The following is a 16,606-nucleotide window of genomic DNA, read 5'->3' on the forward strand; positions in this document are numbered from 1 at the left end:
CGGGTGAATAATCATACGAGGTTAACCATTTGCACCTCAATGTCAGCAAAACCAAGGAACTAACACTTGGTCACCCCTCACCTCAACAACCCACCCTCATTAACAACCAATCAATGTCTATGTAATGTCCACCTACGATGTATATGTAAACAGATCATACAGACATCATAAACCCCCTGAACCTCCCTACGGGTCCCGGTGTGCCCTGGACGTGCTGGGCATAATGCTCCGCGCCCGTGGTCCCCCCCCCCCCCTACACCTATAGCCTCACTCAGCATGCGCGCTCTGTGCGCTTCGCCGCAGGTGAAGATGCGGCTAATTGGTTAATGCGCTTACGGTCAGGCACTGCACAGCTGACTCCAAGCATCATTATCTTTACATAAAGCATTTCAGCATTGTCTGTGTGTGTGTAGGAGTGGTGAGTATTGCTCAATGCAGGAAGTCTGGAAAGGGTTCCAAAGTGAGAAGTGAGATTTACTAAACCCGGCAGAGGAGTTACTCATATACACTTTCTGCGTGTGTTGAAACACCATTCTAACGGAAGCTGAGGTACAATCTTTGGGAAACATACCAGGACTGACTAATTCGACTTGTGGTACGGATCCTACACAGAGCTGCTCTAATGAGTCACTCCCTCAGCCAAACCCACCCCATCCCCATAATATAGTGGACATAACAAGCAACGCCACTATAACAAGCACCACTGCAACACAAACGTACATACTGACCACTGTCACAATACATCCCTACTACACAACTACTTTTTCCACAAAAAGCTTAATACCTTTCTTCTCTAAGATAAGGCAGGTATGAACAGAGCAGAATGATACAGTCTTGACACACCAATACTAATACAACACACCTACATCTGCTGCCCACCAGATCCCAGACAGTCCTGTTGGGGCAAACCACTCTTACCTGGAGATATGTTCATTACACAGCTCATCTGTCTGATTGGCAGTCCACTACCTCGCATTCACAAGCTATAAATTACAAAGGTTAGGCAAAATAGTATGTGTACACTCCTGAAATCCCCTTCTTCAAAAAAGAAACGGAAAAAAGGCTTTGGCTTGGATTAGTAGGATTAGTAAACAGTTGCTACAATCAATCATCTACCATTGGAGTTCACACCACTCAGTGAAATGTACAACTGTGCTGTGGTATTCTGTGACTGAGTGACTGTCAGTGAGTAGTGCGAGTATGGCTGTGTCATAGTACTTCTTGAAGAGGTGAGTTTTCAGCCTGCGACTAAAGATGGGCAGTAACTCCATTCTCCTGACGTCAATGGGGAGGCCATTCCACATTACAGTCATTTAGCTAGTCAGACGCTTTTATCCAAACCGACTAACAATAATTGCACTTGCCAGAAATCACAAGTGCATCTCCTTTCTAAAACAAGTGACTAAGAGCATAATCTAGTGATGAAGGCAAAATGCAAGAATAGCAATCTCAAATACAATAGGTGCTTAAGAGGGAGGATTGTTGTAGTACTTAGTACTTAGATTAGTTTTGAGCCTGTGACGAAAGATGGGCAGCGACTCTGCAGTTCGTTCCACCACTGTGGGGCCAGGACAGAGAAGAGCCGTGACCGTGTCGATCAACCGCAGGGGCCTCGGAGTGACGGGGCAACCAGTCGCCCCGAGGTAGCAGAGCGTAGCAGTCGGGAGGGGGTGTAGGGTTTGACCATGGCCTGGAGGTAGGAGGGGGCTGTTCCTTTCATTGCCCTGTAGACTAGCACCAGAGTTTTAAACTGGATGTGAGCCGCTACAGCGAGCCAGTGTAGGGAACCGAGAAGGGAAGTTGTGTGGAAGAACTTGGGGTGGTTGAACACCAGGCTGACGCTGGGGCCCCAGCGAGGAGGGAGTTGCAGTAGTCCAGGTGGGAGTTGATCAGGGTCTGGATGAGCACCTGCACCACTGTGTCTTCAAGGGTGATGTCCAGGTCCCGGTGCGGGCAGCCCTTCCCCGGGAGGTACAGCAGCTCAGTCTTGTCCAGATTCAGCTTGAGGTGATGTGTCGTCATCCACTCCGAGATGTCAGCCAAGCACCCAGATGCGTGTCTCCACTTGTGTATCAGAAGGGGGAAATTACATGACCAGTTGGGTGTCATCGGCATAACAGTGATAGGAGAAGCCATTCGAGCGAATGACAGAGCTCAGAGATGGAGAGGAAAAAAAGGAGAGGCCACGTTTGGGAGGCCACGACCAAGAGAGCCAGGTCCGGGCTGGTGTTGACTAGCCCTCCACCTCTGTGCACTCTCGGAGAGCGTTGGCTAGGCAACAACGCAGCCGGCCTCCATCAGGCAATCAACGCACCTGACACTGATTTGCTCCTCTGCTACAAGAGCCAGCCAGACCTGCTGTTCGTTGCCCGATCGTAGCCATATGTTTATGGTACAGTCAAGCTCCTTGAGTGTTTTCAAAACTAGCCTGTTTTTTTTGTCGTACCCTGCCTTACTCCGTTTGTGTCTTCCCCAAGATTATCGCCACGGCCCCTCTCCCTGCCCGCGTGTCCACACACCCCCCAGAACCCCTCAAGCCACCCCTGGACCCCTCGGATTGATCTCCCGGTACCACCCTCGCCTCCTCTCACGGACCTCCCTTCGGATCTCAGACTGGACTCTTTTGACAGACACACGCACATTCAAACAACACTGGCCCAATCCCAATGTCCCCCCTAAACCCTCAAGCCCTGAGCCCTCACAGACTTATTGACGTCACCTGGTGAAGTGATCGAGTGTGAGAGGCTGCAAGGGCTCGAATTGGTATAACAAGGAATGGGACAGCACTTGTGACATCACATTACGTTGACGTGAAAACATATTTCTTACTATTGTGGGCGTGGGGCTTTTTTTAAATCAATTTGTAAATTGTACATGTTTTTCTTGTAGGCCTTCGTGTAAATTAATTTTGGCTGATTCAAATCCCCTTTACATTATCAGAACTCTCTGTGTTACCCTCAAAACATTTGTTCAACTTGAAATCATTTCATTTTGTGGTCATATGCGATCGCATCTGCGATCAAATATCAACCCAACCCAGTATTTGTTAGTAGGATCGCATCGATCCTATATTACTGCCTGTGATTCTTGTTTGTGATGAATCCAAAAGTATTAACTTAAGAATGATAATAAATTATGTATACACATTCCTGCACCTCACAACTCTTTCCATATTCATGTTGGAAATCTCAATTCAAAGAACACTGCACCGAAATGGGTAATTAATGTCATACTGCTTTTAACTGGGCAATCATATGATTTAGAGCAACAGAAATCGATGTAAATTATAACCATAGCCTACATATTTTTAAACAAATCACATTATACAAACCCATGGGGTTAATAACCCATACTTAAAAATAATGTAACCAAATTAATTATAAGGCTACTTGTGCAGATAAGCAAGTCCAGCTGAAAACATGAAAACATATTTTGTTCTGTAACGTGAACGTTACGGTTGGTTGATCTGTCCGTGCTTGTTTATTGGCTGTTCTTCAGGTAACCCCGTGTTTCACGTCACGACGCTATGAACTGTGGGTAATTCCCTTGGGCTAAGTCTGCAGAAATGCAGGCCCAATCCCAATGTCCCCCCTAAACCCTCAAGCCCTGAGCCCTCACAGACTTATTGACGTCACCTGGTGAAGTGATCGAGTGCGCGAGGCTGCAAGGGCTCGAATTGGTATAACAAGGAATGGGACAGCACTTGTGACATCACATTACGTTGACGTGAAAACATATTTCTTACTATTGTGGGCGTGGGGCTTTTTTTTAAATCAATTTGTAAATTGTACATGTTTTTCTTGTAGGCCTTCGTGTAAATTAATTTTGGCTGAGTCAAATCCCCTTTACATTATCAGAACTCTCTGTGTTACCCTCAAAACATTTGTTCAACTTGAAATCATTTCATTTTGTGGTCATATGCGATCGCATCTGCGATCAAATATCAACCCAACCCAGTATTTGTTAGTAGGATCGCATCGATCCTACATTACTGCCTGTGATTCTTGTTTGTGATGAATCCAAAAGTATTAACTTAAGAATGATAATATATTATGTATACACATTCCTGCACCTCACAACTCTTTCCATATTCATGTTGGAAATCTCAATTCAAAGAACACTGCACCGAAATGGGTAATTAATGTCATACTGCTTTTAACTGGGCAATCATATGATTTAGAGCAACAGAAATCGATGTAAATTATAACCATAGCCTACATATTTTTAAACAAATCACATTATACAAACCCATGGGGTTAATAACCCATACTTAAAAATAATGAAACCAAATTAATTATAAGGCTACTTGTGCAGATAAGCAAGTCCAGCTGAAAACATGAAAACATATTTTGTTCTGTAACGTGAACATTAGGGTTGGTTGATCTGTCCGTGCTTGTTTATTGGCTGTTCTTCAGGTAACCCCGTGTTTCACGTCACGACGCTATGAACTGTGGGTAATTCCCTTGGGCTAAGTCTGCAGAAATGCAGACTTACGGGAAGGGGGCATAAAGGGCTCAAAATGGCTGCCGGAGAGCCCTCGCGCACTTGCCGAGTTGACATTGGGACACCCCTAAGCCCTCGCGGACTTCGCGGGAGCGCGCCCTTAAGTCTGCGAGTCTGCAAGGGTGGACATTGGGACTGGGCCACTGACAAGTCATTGTCATTCTGCGCTCACTGGTAAACCACACACATAGTCCTCCTGACATAACACCTTACACATAGCTAACTACACATCCCATAACCACAACTACTAGTGCACCATACACTCTCCCACACTTCCCCTCCCCTATACCTGCAAATCAATACGCCCTCGGGCTAAAGGACTCCCCACTCTGTGCTGCCTTTTTGGTCCCCCCGGGTCGCAACTGTGGAAACTAGCAGTGTTTAGAGGGTTGTTTGGCCGTAAGGTCAAGTTGGCTCATCTGAGGAGAACAACAGGAAGAGAACAGTGAGCTCAGTTTAGTTCCCTAGTGAGTTGTGCAGGTCAGAGCGCAGCCAGTATGAGTAAATACAGTACATGCATAAATTGCATTCATTGTGTGTTGTTCCTCCTCAGCGGCCATTGACCCTGTGTCTGATGAACTGACCACCAAAAATAGAAGATAGTTAACTGCAACACAGTCATAAGACACAAAGATGAGGAGGCCTGGGGTCCCGAGATTAGTCAAATACCATTTACCACCTTTAATACAGAGCTTGCATAAAGTTGCAAAGGTAAATACAAAGAAACCATGTCCCTCAATGGGCATATATAGGCAGACTTGATGATGGTGTATGCCAGTAAGAAAGTGTGTATGATCTACCAATGAATAAGATACTGTGCTGTTTCTGGACTATCTCCTTGTTGTGGAAATCTGAGAATGATGAACTACCTCACATCCCTTAGATGAAGGGGAGGAGGAATGGGAGGCAGGTGAAGATTCAAGGATGTTTATTTGTCATACAGGTACCATGTACAATGAAATTCTCAAATGTGTCTGCTAAGATTCAAACTCAAGATAGGTTTACTAGATAGGCCCTTTAGCCAACTAAGCCAGAACACCAGGTGGTCAATCTGTCTCCTGACTCGATGAGATGGATAGTCTGTTCCATAAGTCATAAACTAGATAGTGAAGTCTGTGCTGGCTGTGTCCATATACTGGAACCAGGTCATACTGTACGTTACTCATGATCAATAAAATACATAATTTTGTGTGGGAGGGGGTGGGCGTCATATGGTATGTCACAACAATCATCAACAACTCAATGACACCACCAACACCAGTAACAACATTATCACTATCTACTCCCCTGACTGAGATCAGAAGGGATATGGCGGTGGGAATGAATTAGTGCCTGTATCTATTGCCCTTCCCAGGGGGACAACCGGGAGCCAGAAGGTAGAATCTAAAACTCAGAGTGAAGGGGGAAGGCGCTGGCTAAAAGGATGGATTTAGCCTTCTGCACTACCTGTCTAAACCTGTCAGAACAATTGCTGCTGGCGCTTTTTGCGAAGCATATCTGTGTTGGAATTAAAATTCAATTTGTTGTCAGTGAGGCTACCAAGGTACTTGTATGTTACCACAACATCTACCGCCTGCACCCCTTAATGGTAGTCCTCTGGGAAGTATAAAGATTATAGAGGAGTGGAGAGCGAACACACCCCAGAGGAGACCCTGTGGATGATGACATCTCACACAAGCAACCACTCGACCGTAGGCTACTTCCTGCATTCTGTCAGTTAAGAAATCAAGAATCCAGTCCTCTATGTTAGAATTGAGGCCAACGTTTTTTTTTTAGCTTGTCTACTAAAATGGGGGGTTGTATTGTGTTAAAAGCAGATGAAAAATCAACAAATAAAATGTGTCTACTTCAAGGTGTTTGAGTCACAGGTTTTCCAGAGTTGCCGTAGCATCTTCTACCCCTCGTTCCGCCCTATAAGCAAACTATAGTGGATCAAGAAGATGTTCCGTTTTATTATGGAACTCTTCCTTCAGCAGTCTTTCAACACACTTCATGACTAAAGAGGTCAGGGCAAAAGGCCTAAAGTCATTCATCACTTAGGGGTTGCTTCCACATTTTTGGCATACTCTTTTGATTGAGAGACAGCTGGAAAACATAATGAAAAATAGGACCTAGTTGCTCTGCACAGGAGACGAGCTGGCGGCTGCTTATGTTGTCAGGCCTGAGGCTTCTCTGGAGTGTTTTCATATTGACCACAGCGAGATCATCAAACGGGATGGGACCACTGTCAGGTTGGTTTTCTGCTCTTGAATGACATTCCTGAAATTGGGAGTGTCAAACCTCAGGTGAAACATATTATGAAAGCTGTTTGTCACATCTATAACTCAATTCCTCCACTCCACTCCTCCATTACTGTACAACCTTTAGAATTCCTTTCACTCCTTGTGCCAACAGTAGTTTTCATACCGTCCCATGCAGAACCTAACTTGTTATTCCCAAACTCCCTCTTTACCTTTTCTCTGTAGCTCTGCTTTGCTTTCTTTATATTTTAAGTTTCACTTCCAGTTTCAATCTGTTAAATTCTGTGAGGTCCTTCATTCTGGACCTCATTCTATATAACAAGACCTTAAGTGATTTAGTCACCCATGGCTTGATATTTGCTTCACCTTCACAGTCTTAACCGGGATTACACTGTCTACACAGCAGGAAGCATAACAGCTGACAACATCAGTATAATCGATATCAGAACAGGCCTCCTTGAACATTTCCTAATCTGTGCAGCCAGAACAGCCCTGTCGGCTCCAAATAAAATTATCAGTCCAGTCATTATGGCAAATGCCCAATTTTCCCCTCTTAGGGATCATTAAAGTTATCTTGTTATAGTGTGCAAATTATTGTGTGGGTGTTAGTGTGTGTGTGTGTGCACGCGTGTGCGTGTGTGTGTGTGTGTGTGTGTGTGTGAATGAGGGGCAGACGCTGAGTTGGGGATGAAAGTTTTCATGGGAGTCCAGGGCAAAGGGATAAGCATTCTGGGTGAGCTGGATTTAGATCAATTTCCACTGGTCTAGTTCCAGGTCTACATTGCCATATGTGGTCAGCATTGGTCTAGGGTCCAAGTCTACCGAACCATATGTGGTCAGCAGCGTGATACATCAGGGATCAGGAGTTGTGTCAATGACCCCAGAAAAGGTCAGTATGTTTCATTTTATCGCTCTCTCACACCACATAACTTTCTTCAAAGCAAACAAATTTTCTCAAAATGCATTCTCTCCTTCACACGTGCACATAACACACACAGACGCTTGTGCAGACAGACACACACTCCTTTAGGTTCACTGCAGGGTAACTGTGATCAAGCCCAGACTGATGAAGAACTGGGGACTAAGTGGCTTCGTTGAGGGTCACAATCGATGGCCCAATATATCAATCAGATTAAAGAAACAGATAGGATGTGTGTGTGTTCGTGATCATCGTGTGTGTGTGTGTGTTTGTGTTCACATGATAATGGTCGCCTCATCCCATGTTTCCTTCCGCTCTGTGTGTCCGGCAGGGTGCAGCTGGACAGGACATGTGGCCCTTCTGAATGTGATCGGAGTCGGTCTGTTTGTGTGAATGTGATTTAGACCTCCTGTAATAGGGCCCTAAGCACGTCAAGTCGTTGGCTGGACGATGAAACCAGGCTTCAATTGGCCACTGCATGACACCTGTGCTTTTGAGAACTTTGGATGAAAGCATAAAATGTGAGAACTGGGGCCAAGTTGAATCTTGTTTCATTGGCTGCTTAGGTAGGTGGGTACTAGGTAGACTACCTAACCATTTTCTAGCCGAGTAACTTATTGAGAATGTTGAAAGTACATTAACAAGTTCCTTCTATCTATCTTCATCTAAAGGAGACAGGTTGTCAGAGTCAGTTTATCTAATGCTATTCAAAGTCAACAATGTTTTCAACTGTCCAGGCGTAAAAACATACAGACCTGTTTGCCATAGATAGTCTCCTAGCACTCTCTCCTCTCTTTCTCCTCTCACTCTTTCCCACCCCCACCCTCCTTCGTTGTCTTACTCATTCTTCTCTCTCTCTCTCCCTCTCTCTCTCTCTTCTCTCTCTCACACAAACAAACACACCCACACACACACACACACACACACACATACACACAGACACACACACACACACACACTTGTTTGTGAGACGTGTCAGTTGACACTGTGTTCCCAATGAGAATTTCTGGAACTGGATGGAGTGGTGCGGGAGCAGGAATAACCGTACTGTCAAGGGAGAGCTCTAGACACAGCTCTCTGTCTGTCTCCATTTGACCTAGTCCTCTCCTTCAGGAAAAGAGTAAGTCTTTGCACTTCTTGTTTTCATTCAGAGGAATTGCATAATCTTGTTTCTTAACACTGCATCCGTTTAACACACCCACGCTCGCGTGCACACACACATTCATGCAAATACACGTTGCCACAAACCGACATGCTTTGTCCTTTGGCTCAAGTGCCAATCATTGAGAACTGCTCTCATCATGGTTATGTTTCTGTTAATTGGAGAGACAAGCGAATGCACACGCAATTTGATTTAAGAGCTGCATTGGTGAATATTTATAGTTCTTATTTTTAGATCCTGGAGTGTCATACAGCGAGGTTGGGGGGCTTTTGTGAAGACTGTTTTGTGCTGGTGACGTTTTCTTTCTCTGCCTTTCTAATACCTTGTCTACATTAAGAGGCTCCTGACTTTTCTGGAACCTGAACACACCACAAAACAAAGTACAGTACACACAAGCATAGTTACTGCTCATACCTCTCATAACAGATTCAGATCAGGGGATGTGTTTGAACTTGCACAGACGCACACACATACACACACACACGCACACACATATACACACACTTGTACACACTTGAAGGATAGTCTAGTGTTGACAGTGTTCAATATTTGTCACACATTAAAATCAATGACTCACACTTAACATTACAGTTAAGAGAGGCATTAAATGTAAGTCATAAGTTGGATCTTTTTCATCAATAGAAGCTGACAGCACAATGTGTCACAAATATTGGAAGACACGCCTTTGTGTGGGAGCATTATAAACTACTTTTTCTTCCACAGTAAATGAGCCAACATACTAGCATAATGAATACAGTTTATGGATTTTTGCATTTATGAATGTAGGCTTCTGAATATGATGATGCTTAGTTAGTAACTGCACTCAGAACAAGAATAGTGCCTTAATGCAATACAACCATGGTGTATTGGATGGACTATAGGACAACTGCAATGCAATCAAATAAATTAAAGGGAGACACTAAACGCAAAATGGCATTTTTTTCTTCCACTCATCAATTTTCAGATGTTTCCTCATTCTTCTACTATAACATGTATACTATCACTATATTAACACAAAAATGCCCAGACTATTAAAACCTGCTATTTTGTAACGTTTTATCTAACCACACCAATGAAAACATCTATGGGTGAATGGGACTTTTTTTCCTTTAAAGATATCTTCATGCATTTCTAACAGTTTAATCTTCACATTAAGAGAGAAAAAAATGTATTACACTTTGTCTTAAACAATTGTGTAAATATGCAAATGACGCAATATATGTCATCAATGTGCATACATACTGTACTGTATATGTCGGTAACAAATATGTAAACAATGGATAAAGTCAGGTTTAAAGTTTTACTTTTGACAATATACTAAGTACTAACATTTTTGCAGAGTGATTAGATATGGACACTAGTACTGAGGGGTAATCTGGGCATGTGACTCATCAGTTGGTCTCATCTCAACATTTGGAAACCACTGCTGGATGCTTAACAACCTTAAATGTGACACCAATTGATGTCACATAATAAATGTGTATATGTGTTAAATTCTGTATTGAGACATGAGAGATAGAATTGAAATTGATTCTTGCATCACAAACAGTTATAGCTGTGAAATTAACATGAATTCATGATACTTATCTTTAACAGTCATTTTCTCAAAATGACATTTTTTCAGTACCTGACGACACTCGATACCTGCTATCTCAACCTCCAAAGCAGATGCATTCACTATACTTTCATACTGATTCTCAGATATATTCTGCAGATATTTACAGAAGGAATTGTGAATATCTTGTTGTCCTTTCATTTTTGGTTGCATGTTCTGTTCTGCGTTAACGCCCACTCCACCACCTCCTATGTACAGTAACGTTGGTACAGTAATATGGAATTCTTATACAATTACGTGGCAACGCTAAGCAATATTTTCAGGGCGATACTTCCCAGAATTCATAGTGATGATTTGAGGTTGTTTTTATATAACTAAATATGCACATACTGTAACAAGCTGCCTCCCAAGTGCAGGCGTTAAAACCACCCTATACGCTAGCCAGTACACTGAAATTCTAAAATAATAAATTAACAGGGTCTCATGCAGTCTCAAGTCACGAAAATTATTTTTGGGGTCTTGCTAAGGCCAATTCGTATACAGTACTAATAGCAGGTAAAGGTGAATATTTAACTATATTTGAGCTTTAACATCATTCTCACAGGCTTATTTTCTAAGAATGGATGCCACTAACTTACTCACCCTGCTTTACATGTGCAGTTAGACTCCACGATTTTGTCCTGATGAATTTCAATCTGGAGTTTGTGAGGCATCTGTGCCTTCTGTATAGATTGACAACACCTAGCATCAACTCGTTGTTGTCACCTGCTCCGTCCGAAATCCAAATCTCATGGATATATCGTTGTGTAAAATAGTTCAGGCCTTTCTGTAGAACTCTCTTAGACAAAGTAGTGGCATTTGGCAAATAACATACAGCAATATTTTCAGGAATCCTAGAGAAAATCATCAGGTATGTTTTGTTCTGTGGACATTTCAGTTAAGTGCTGCAAAGCTTATGGGGCATACCAACAGTAACTGGGGAGGGGGGGGACTTGCCGCCTGAATAGGAAAGGTCTGTTGTGGGTTCTTTCTTGGGGAGCATTAGGTCTTTCTGACTGGCAGGACCTTGGCGAAGAGACAGCATTCCTTTTGTTTCTCCCCAGACTGCCTGCATGTGTAGGACTAGTGCAATGCCCGTTCAAAACAACTTCACACTGGACACTGCGCTTCCTTGGGTCCTGAGCAATACACCTGCCAACATGCGCAGGCTTCAGGGGGTGCTGGTGGTGCGGCTGCACCTGGACAACACACCCAAATTATTTATTTATTTTTGTAAGTATTATCTGATAGTTATTTTTAAAATGATTATCTGTGCGCTCATTCTCTTAACTGAAACTATCTGAGGAGCATAATGGGACAGGAGAAATGATGGTTACACATGGTAACTCTAGTTCTATGAGTGGAGCGGAACCCTACCGGGCTAGCTCCTATTGGCTAGTGAAACCTACCTAGCTACAATTGGCTGAAGAAAAAAAAACATACACACACCTGTGTCCAACCAGGTACAGTGCACTATACTATAACTGCTCCTAACCGAAATTTTCAGCGAGCAGACCGTGGGGTCAGCAAGACTGTTCCCTGTTGGGCTCCGCTCCACTCATAGAACTAGGGTTACAATGCGTAACCATCATGCTATTTCGTGGAGCTCCGCCCCACAGGGCTAGCTCCTATTGGCATAAGCGGAGCTACGCGACCGCACCATACACTCTTGCTGGCCCCAGTAACAAAAGACTGGCCAACCAGGACACAAGCCAGTGCTCCAAGGTGAGACCCATACTAAAAGTTTGCCCAATTCAAGCACTGGCCCCACCCTGCCACACTCAGTTTATCACAGTCAAGGGCAAGGGGAGGTATGTGAGGCGAGAGCCGGACCGGAAGCGGTTACACATAACATAGCCCATTCTAGCCTCACCCACAGACAGGAGCTGACCGACACTCACCAGATGGTCCTGCCCTGAGACAATATGTCAACGCTGACTCCTGCTAGCGGCTGTGCCTAACACAGACGATGCCACAGAGACAGAAGACATGGATAAGAGATAATAACAGACAAAAGGAGACGGAGACAACCAAGTCGCCTCCGCACAAATGTCCTCCACAGACACACCATTGAACCGGGCAACCAACGTGGCCACGCCCCTCATAAAGTGTGCCCGACCAGCCCCAGGAAGAGGGCAACCTGCAGTCTCATAAGACTTGGAGATGCCCTCACAAATCCACTGGGAGAGATGCTCTTTAGACAGTGGTGAACCCACCTTCCCCGGGCCATGACACACCCCAACAACTGGGGTGTAGTCCGGACCGAAGCTTTGCACTGAATATAACAAGTGAGCATACGCACAGGACACAATAAATGTAAGTGGGCCTCTTCCTTGCTAGCCTGAGGTGGAGGATAAAAGGCTCCCTGCTCCAAATCCTGTGCACTAAATGCGCCCTGGACCACTTTCGAAAAGAAAAATGGATCCGTGCGCAAAACGGCTTTGCTCCCATCACTCGTGATCACTAACCCGCTTGCCTGATGTCAACGCAAGGAGGAGCATGGTTTCTACAGAGAGCCATTTGAAAGAGACTTGCTCCATTGGTTCAAACGACGCTTCACATGTGTTCAGAACCTAGAGCAAATCCCAAGGCGGCGCCACAGCTTTAGGGCCAAGACGGCGCACGCCGGTCAGGAAATGTTTAACCAGGGGAAGGCCAAAAAGCTTAGTTTTGTCGAACATGACACGCGGAAATAACACTTTGATAGTGGATGCCGCTAAACCATCACTATTATCCATCAGATGTTGAAGAAATTCCAAAATCGTCACAACCAAGCAGGACTCGGGAGTGATAACCCTTTCTTCACACCAGCGTGCAAAAGCGAATAAACCGTGGCAGTGGAAGCCGCGCGCCTACTCTGGGACAGCATGTTCGGCCAATGAGGGATGAACCACGGTTCCACAGATGTCATGGCCATCACTTCTGTTTTCCATCTCACCCAGTGACGCTCCGGCGCTATCAGTATCACTGATAGGCCGTCCGACCGTACACTGTCTAATAATGGTAAGATCAACCCCACCAGCGGGAAGGCTTACAAAAGCGCCTTCGGCCAGGGGGCTGAAGCATGTTTATTATGTTATTATTAAACATTAATATAGTCTTATTAACACATAATAATGTCTTATAAGCATCTTATAAGGACTTATAAGGTCCTTATTACCTATTAATTAACGCTTATTACGGATGGTTACTATAAAGCGCTTCCTATTTGAGTTGGTCACCTAGTAGGTCTAAAAGTAAGACGACTGACAATAGCAAAACATGCTTGCGCACACACATATAACGTGCTGACACACAAACTAGTGTCACTGCCCCCAGTCTGGTACTGGGTTCAGCAAATGAAATTACATGAAGACATGGATGATATAGCCTACATATTAGCGATTGTAGCCTACCCATTAAAGTTAGCTAGCTTGTTAGCTTCACTATTGTGGGTGACATTAAGTCCAGTTTTTCACTAAAATAACAATAAAACGTGTTAGTAGAGACACAACATGGACCTGTTCATGAATATGTTGCATTTGCATCAACAGTATTATTGTGTCAATACAGGTTGTTTAACCCACCTGCAGGGCTGCCAAGTTTGACCAAAAGGTTGGATTGAGATTTTTTCCACTTAGTAACTCGACCCTAGTGGCACATATCTTCTGATTCCTTTAGTGTGAGGCAGCTTGCTGTACATGTACACTGGACATGACACTATGTCACAGGGATTTACCCCCAATCTAGCCCTTGATGCTGAGTGCCAAGAGACAGCCTCCTGCCTGGTGTGATGCTGAGTGCCAATATGCCAGACAGGCACCATGCACCATCTGTCCATTTAGTTTTTTCTCTACTGAGGATATGGCAGCAGTAAACCTATAAAATGAGAGGCAACCATATTCTGAACAGCTGCCAGACTGCAGTATTGACTGATTGAATAAAACTGCAATGAAAGTATTGACTGTAAGGAGCTGAACGTCATTCATCATGATGTAAATCATGTTGACAGCTGCTGAGGTCTTAAAAGGCTCTAGCCTACTGCGCGCTCCATGCGCGCGACCTACCTTATTGAAATTGGGGACGCGCATCAACGGGCTACTATGCGCGTCCAGGACTCACAAAACATTGCGCTGAAGAAAATGTACCAGTTTTCTGCAAAACCTAAAACTTAACTTTGTTGATTGTGCTATTTTTAATGCTACACGAGGCAGTCAGCACCTGCGGTAGGATTCTCTGTTGACAACGGGTCGTGAACTTGAAGTTTCGTTGCAGTCGTTTGAGGTAGGTGTTTCAACTGCACAACTAATTCGATACATGTAACTTTACATCGCTTAGAATGGGTTAGATTAGGTTACATAATCCTTAAAGCTAATAGGCTAGGCCTAGACAGGGCTGTACATTGCGACATATATGTCGCACGTGCTATGAAAAAAATGTCGATTAAAAAAGTGCGATTAATTGATTTGCCCTGTAGCACGCGTGCGACAGACAGCGAGCCGCTTGTATGTAACGTTAGCGGGTTTTTTCCGTGTTGAAGCCGGGAGGACGAGTGAGGTGAAATGAAGTGAGAGCAGTCAGGTGGGCTAGCCTAGCTTCCCGGGACCAGTAAACTCTGTTCGGGCAAGTGCCTCATGCAGTTGTCTGATCGGACAAGTAAAAAATAGCCTATAGTTAAACTACATAAGCGCGAGTAGCCTACAACATGCGAATCAGAGGCGCTGCCCTGACTGACTGATTGAGCGACCGTCTTTTTGGATGGCTGAACCGAAAGTTTAACGACGCTAGCTTGCGTTAATGTTCCTCCAGCCACCTAAAAGTGCCAGTCAAAGCAACAGCAAATGCAACGAAATATCAGTTAAGCGTAGCCTAATCTAGCCTGTTATGTATGTAAGCTATGTAAAAAAGGCAGTGATTGTGGTAGGAGAAGACAGGACCAGCACAGAGTGGAGGGACAGGTGAGAGAGGAGAGGATAGAGGTTGAGAGGAGAGCAGGAGAAGAGAGAGGAGAAGGAAGGGGACAGGGCAGGATGAGAGATTAGAAAGAGTGATGATTTAGAAAGAATGAGTATGCATCAATGGGCATCGAACATAACTTTTTTTTTTAATTAAATAAAACATTCTATCTATTATTATCACCCCATAACTCAAAATTAAAGAAAGCATATTTCATGTAGGCTAAACATGCTGTTTCAGTATACGTTTCAATTATATATGTCTCACGATTTTGTTATTTTCATTCTTTAAAAGTCACCAGAATACAGGAAACTAGGTCTCTGAAACTTTTTGGGGGAAGGATGCCCAGACCCCTGCTTTGGTATAGAAATCCTCCATATTTTAGCTGTCTTCAGCTTGGCACCACCACACCAAGAGATCAATTCCACAGGAAACACTGGTTCCTTGTTCAGATCATAGAGAAAAACACAAACAAACGAGCAAAGGAAAAAGATGTTGAAATTATTAATGAAAAAGAAGATAACCCAAATCATGAAGACACTGCAAAATCAAAAGCCGGGAAAACCTTAAGATGCTTGTCTGAAAACATTTGTTATTATTTCATATTGTATACGTACAGTAACATCCCTTTCCAGGTGGTTTTAAGTGATGAACTGCATAACTTGTGTTCAGTAGAGGGGATAATGGACATTTTATACCTGTGCTACAACTTTCTGGCTCTGTGCTATACAGAACTATCAACCCCTGTAGCACCAGTGCTATGTGCTAAAAAAGTTAATGTACAGCCCTGCCTATAGATATACATTCGTAGGGCTTCGTATTTTATCCACATCATTAACGAATATGTCCCATGATGCTGAATAAGAAAGGGGGTTTTACAGTAGGCTACTTCCCTAAACCCCGGTTACAGCATTCACATTGTTTTTCTGTGAACATCAAGTGTCAACAACAGCCAAAAAGCTTTTATGCTTAATGGATGAGAGGAATTCGGCTGTTGTTGTAGTCTGTGTTGAGAAAATTAAAGGAATCTTGTTTACCTATTTTGACAAGTGCACATTTAATTCTGGAGTGGGAATAATCTAACCATCACAAATTCATAAATATTTAAATAAGGCTTTCTACAACCATAACAAGAAATTGTCCTAGGAGACCATACCATTCACAGATGGCAGATTCTTTTGTCAGTGCTACTTGCTTGACATTCACACGCCTCCTAGGCTGTTACAAATACATTATTAAGTGTAATATATGTA

The sequence above is a fragment of the Borostomias antarcticus genome (genome assembly GCF_949987555.1).
Source record: "Borostomias antarcticus genome assembly, chromosome: 1".
Taxonomy (NCBI): Eukaryota; Metazoa; Chordata; class Actinopteri; order Stomiiformes; family Stomiidae; genus Borostomias; species Borostomias antarcticus.